The sequence below is a fragment of the Hibiscus syriacus genome, unplaced genomic scaffold, assembly GCF_006381635.1.
Source record: "Hibiscus syriacus cultivar Baekdansim isolate YM2019G1 unplaced genomic scaffold, ASM638163v2 tig00116962_pilon, whole genome shotgun sequence".
NCBI lineage: Eukaryota > Viridiplantae > Streptophyta > Magnoliopsida > Malvales > Malvaceae > Hibiscus > Hibiscus syriacus.
Genome location: NW_024063488.1, coordinates 2,312,672 through 2,319,310, shown reverse-complemented (window position 1 = coordinate 2,319,310; position 6,639 = coordinate 2,312,672). Strand labels below are relative to the sequence as shown.

General features: G+C 33.8%; 1 pseudogene; it reads right to left on the bottom strand.

The window, feature by feature from the left end:
- Window positions 1–252: 252 nt before the first annotated feature.
- LOC120190185 lies at window positions 253–2,159 on the bottom strand (annotated as a pseudogene).
- Window positions 2,160–6,639: the final 4,480 nt, after the last annotated feature.

Sequence of the window (6,639 nt, the reverse complement as noted above, 5' to 3'; positions counted from 1 at the left end):
GTACACAATAATATGTCTGCAGTGTAGGTACAAACAAGTTTTGTAATTGTGTACTCCTCTCATTGTCCCTGAAGGAACCAATTTTCATTCATGTCAAGTAAAAGCTTGGGGAAAATCTTCGTCTTTTTCTCATCTCAGATTCAACCAGGCCCCCTTCAATCTATCCCCGAGTTTGCATATTCAGTTTCATCCCTGTAATTGAATTATATACTGCATTGTTTATTAATATTTTATTAAAAATCAACTCAAATGCAACCATCCAACAATTTACCAGTAATTCCTGCAAGAACAAGAACCGTCTCTAAAATGGTGAAACCGGCTTCGATCCCTCACAATAATCTCTCGTTCAAAAACTTTTGATATAAGATTAATTGCCAAATGACAATCTGCACAAATTCTCAAATTCTTTACAATTCTCAAATTCTTTACATTTCTAATTGGGGTCCCTGGTGCTCACTTCATTAGCATGAAAGCAACAGCAATCTTCTCGCTGTGGTAAGATAAAGCATTCTGTTTTTCTTCTTCCTCTATATCCGCAAGCACATTTTCTGTATGGGGAGAATAACCTTCCAATCTTAACCTCTTTCTTATTTCAGCTAGCATTGCATAAATTTGTTCAGTTTGAGGATGAGATCGATCACCCATTACAAATTCATACACGTGAATACCGAACTCGACTATGCTATAACCTGGAACTTTCTTCACTCCTTCCCTAAGCATCTTTCTCCTCAAGATGTGAACATCGGACCACCGTTGCTCTGAAGCATAGAGGTTAGAGAGGAGCACATAGTCACCACTACAGCCAGGTTCTAGCTGCAATACTTTAGCTCTTGCATACTCTCCTAAAGTCAAATGGCCATGCATTGTGCATGATCCAAGCAATGTCCTCCAAATAACAGAATTAGGCTGCAATGGCATGTTTTAGATACATCAATATGCCTCCTTCACCAAGCCAGCCCTACCCAACAAATCAACCATACAACCATAATGTTCTATCTTGGGCAAAATCCCGTATTTCTCTTTCATCATTGTAAAGTAATTGAAACCTTCATCAACCATCCCACAATGACTACAAGCATAGAGAATCCCAACAAAAGTAACCTCGCTAGGCACCAATCCCACTCTTTCCATCTCCTTGAAAAGCTCAAGTGCTTCCTCACCGAACCCATTGACAGCCAATCCAACAATCATAGAACTCCAAGAAACTGCATTCCTTTCCTTCATCTCATCAAAGACATTCCTCGACTCTCTTATCCTTCCACACTTCGAATAAAGATCTAAAAGCGCATTATTAACATGCAAATTTTCAGTCAAACCAACCTTCACCATATATACGTGAACTCTCCTACCCAACGCCAAAGCACCAAGCTCCGCACAAGCAAATAACAAGCTAAGCACAGTATACCCATCAGGCTCCGCACCCTCCAACACCATTTCCCTGAAGAGAGTCAGAGCCTCGTTAGGTTTCCCATTAAGAGCGAACCCATTAATCACAGAATTCCAAGCCACAATATCCCTCTCAGACATTAGTTCAAACACCTTATACGCACTATCGACCAACCCACAAGCTGAATACGTACAAGCAAAGAATTCTGAACAAAGAGTAACGAGTCATGCCCATTTCTTATAACTGTGGAATGTGTAATTTCCCCTCCTCTTAAATCCGCCAACTTCACTACAGCTTTTAAGAGAAAAGGATATGTGTGGGTATAGGGTTCGATGAATGAAGCCCGCATATGGCTGTATAACTGAAGGGCTGGCTCCGGGTTTTCACACTCAGCGTAGCTTCTAATCATGGTGTTCCAAGTGAATACATTGGAGCTGTGGATACAAGAAAAGATGTTGTGGGAATACGGCATGGGAGCTGAGAGGGAAACAAGGTTGTAAATAAGGTGTTTGCCGATATCAGGGTTATTGAATGGGACACCGTGCCTGATAGAGAAAGCGTGGATTTGTCTGAGCTTGAGTTGGGAAGAGCCACAGTTTTGTAAGAGAGAAATGCATTTCTTGACCAACAAAGACACTGGCTTGTCCGGGGAAGACGAGTTCGGTGGCGAAAGAGGGTGCTTGAGAGCATTGCTCCTTAACTTGTAGACTTCACTTTCTTCATGATGCCCAATGGCTTGTTTTGTTGGAAAATGTAAAGACAATTGGTTGCTTCATTTTTAAATCTACAAGGTTGAAAACCAGAAGAGAAAACGGGCAGCAACGTAAGGTTTCATAATTGTATCAATGGCACGGCATTAAAGGTCTCCCATTTGGTTGTCACAATTAGGTTGTAAGCTTTCTTCTCAACTTGAATGTATTGATCCTTTTTGTGTATTATTTAATATTCAATTTGAGGCGTTAAGGTATTTATTAATCCATTACGAATGACTCAAAATAATTTTTGAATTAGATCCAAATAATTTTGTATCAATATATCTTCTTGTAATATGATTAACTATCTCTTAACTTTCCAACACATCTTGCAACATGTCAAAATGATGGGAGCTCAAGATTTGTCTATTTTAACAAATATAGCACATGTAAAAAAAATTCAAAAACGAGATTAATACAAACTTTTATAATAATTTCGATTTTTTTTTATATTTTTATTGATTGTTTGTAATTTAAATTAATCTAGGACTCTGCATTATGTATTAGGATTATAATTATCATTTGTTTTGTTTTATTAGATGAAAAGGCTTAAACTTAAGACAACTATCATGTTTTTAGAAGATAAGATTCTATATTTGTAGGAGATGTGCATCAATTACATATACTTGTCAAACCTATGTGAGCATTCCTTTGTTTATATAAGGCATGCGACTACACACATTGGAAAGTATCTGGCCCTTTTGAGAATGTTTTCCAAAAGTGTTTTTGACCTATAAGCAATGTAAAACGAGTGGCTTTTGAGACGAGAAGTGTTTTTCAACTTGATTTGAAAAATGCTTATGAAAAGTTTAAAAGTTATAGCTTTTAGTTTTTCCAAAAAAGACTTTTGAGAAAAATTACTAATTTACCCTCACTTATATTAACAAATCTTTTGTATTTTCAAAACTAGTTTCTAAAGTAGGTATTTTTGTTATGAAATAAGAAATAACGAAATAAGAATAAGGAAAGAGAACTATATTATTATCTCAATCTGAGTTGTGTATAATGCTTTCTCTAACCTCTATATTTTTAGCCATAATTAATAGATGTAATGATAATGTACATCAAGATTTTATCTTATAGATAAAAATAGACATCTAAGTAAATAAATAATCATAACAATTTTATCCTTTTAAAAGCACTTTTTAATAGCAACTCCAAATGCTAAACAAAACAACTCAAAAGCACATTTCAGAATCACTTTTAAAAAACACTTTTCCACCACACTTTTTAAAAGCATTATCAAACAGGTCCAATTCAATTAAATACTCTTTTAAGTTCTTTTATCCCACTATCTAGTAATTGTTGTGTCTTTTAGAAGTGTTTATACTCGATCTTTTTTATAAACTATTGGGAATTCATCTTTCACACTTTGATCTATCAAGAAATCAATTCTTGGAGGGTCAATTAGAGTCGTTTGAAGAAGTTTGCTGAATCAATCACGTTTTAGAAGATTCTCAGGACACCAACTACTATCCATGTCATTCATTATTCACACCAACTTCAGTATCTTGATCCGTTCGAAAGCATTTATTGAATCAATCAATATTTAGATGGTTCTTCAGGCAAATTGCTACACACCATCTTCATCAACCAGTAAGTTCCACACACCACTTTCGTCTATTCAATCTTACTGTCATCATCTTCAATCTTGTTTATTGAGATTCCACACGCTGTCTTCAATCTTCTTCTTCTCAACTTGAACGCATCAGTCTTTTTCCGTTGTTGTTTTTGTATCGACATGTTAAGTGAATTAATTATAATTTAAAATCATTAATCATTGATTGAATTAAAATTATATACAAAAATCATTAACTAAACCAAAATAATATTGATTAATTTGGTCCATTTTAGAATGTTGACGTTAATGACTTAAAATTTTCGGCCTATTTTACTCAATTTTATCCCAAACTACTGTTACTTTGACTAGTTCAATTGTTTCTAATATTTCTGAATGTATCAAATTGATATCGAAGTATATCAACAAGTCAAATTTATTTAACAAATCATTTTGATTAGGGGTGAATAAAACTCAACTCGAAAAATCGATTTTTTCGACTCAACTCAATCGAGTTGTAAAATACAACTCGAATAAGTTAAAATTTTTAGTAATTAGTATATTGAATTTTAAGTTTGACTCGAAGTATGAGTCTAGTCCATCGATTTTGTATAGTATACGTAACACCCACAACCAGTATCTGACCCGGATCTGAGTCTGAAGTGTCACATTGACTTTTCAAAGTGTTTTCCTTTACAAATTGGTTAAAATTTAACTCCACAATTTCAAGAAAATGAGTATTTTTCATTAATTAAAAATCAATTGGTTTACAAAACATGTCAGAGCATATTCCATTCAAGTCTCTTAGTACATGCCAACTACATTTAATACAACAAAATACATATGATTTAAAATTCTTTCTGATCTAATCTTTGGGAAGGAGAATCTGATCTGTCTTGTTCCTCTTCGCTCTATAATCTTATCGAAACCTACGTGTGAAACACCCACACGCTAAGTCTATGACTTAGTGAGGCATAAAAACTTATAATGGAAACTCTAACTCCTATCAATGCATGAACAATTAATACTATAATATCATACAAAAGCTTATATCCCTTCATATAACAAATACTTATATGTACATATATCATCATCTTCATTCTTAGCATTATCATTACTCCATTTTATCATATGATCCTTTACTATGTATGCACATCATATATCACATATATCACTTCACACAGAAACCAACATATCATCATACCAAGTTTATTTATATTATCTGTTTATTAGGCCACGTACACATGTGAGAACTAAAGATATGTGAGTACATTGAGGTTGTGCACCTATGCTGTCACCACAGCTCGTATAATTCCCACTTAGCAGCATATGAAATTTGTCCCAATGACCACTATGTCCTGAATGACCACTCTTTAAGAACCATATACATATTCCAATGGACCAAATAAGTGTACCGAAGTACCACATATATGTTCTAAAGAATTATATATATATGTCCTGAAGGACCACATAGAACACTCGACTCTTGGCATGCTAACTATACCTCTAGCTCTCATGACACATAACATGGGCATTATCTTTTATCATTTCACATATTCACAAATTCATATCACATAGGCTCATATCTTCTTATCACATAGCTCATATAACACTTTCGTATGATCTCATAGCTTATTTCACTTTCTTATGAAATCATTTATATCATATAGTTTATACTTTGTTCTCTTATGTTCACATATATCATGTAGCATATATGATCACATATCACATGTTCATACAATTCCTTATATCTCTATTATCATATATATATATCATATCACATAGATTTAACACATTAACATGTATTCACATAATCATGTAACATATATAATCACATATAGCATATATACTCATATCAATCTCATACTCATGTTCATGAATTCATGCATACTACTATAAGAAATAGACTCATTGCAAGTCCTATTTCCATTAAACATCATATACCACTGGTATGCACTCACCTGGCCTCACTAGTTAATATCGATCTCTTATCTCTTTCTCGACGACTACTACTTGGTCGACTTGTCCAAACTTTGCTCTCGATCGTTATCTACACGAATATACAATTCAATAAATATCGGAATTCGAATTACTTGCAAAGGTTCTTACTATTGCAATCGAATCAAAGCACTAATCACTAATTCCAGCTCAAGTAGTATCGGTACTACAAGTACAATACTGATACCCCTATGCTTGTAGTATCGATACCCTTCCACGATATCGATACCCCCAATTCGATTATGCCATCCTTATTTCAAAATGGTATCGATACTTGCTAGATGGTATCGATGCCCTCAGTATCTATATTGCTCCTTTAGTATCGATACTCATTGAACAATTATATAAATTTGTACCTTATGGTATCGATACTCATTCAACCAGTATCGATACCCATGCTTTAATTAATACTATTTTTCTCTTTGAAGTATCAGTACTTGATGAACAGTACTGATACCCCCTGCCCATAATTCATTTACTTTACCCGAAAATCTTACCAAACTTACTTAATTCTTCTACCATAGCCTCCTTTTAGTCCTTTAAGATTAACTAGACTTATTCAAATCATCTTATATCCATATAACCCATCATTATCTTTAATAACTCATCTTAATTCTTAAAATCAAGAATCTTACAAAATTTCCAACATGTTCGTAATTCATTTATATTACTTCTAACTTCTTAATTAGACCCTTGACAAGTCAAATTCAACTTAAAATCCATTTACTCATTTCCAATAATTCACTTAAAAACTCTATTTACTTAATATCTTATAACTTGTCCATCTTTGAGTTTTAAGCCACCTACAACTTTCCTTAATCTTTCTTAACACTCCATTAATCAAAACCAACTTAAAAATAAAAGGAAACCTTAACTGGAGACCAACTTACCTTATTAGTGACTGCTCGGGAAGAGAAGAAGAAGAAGATAATTGAACTCAAACT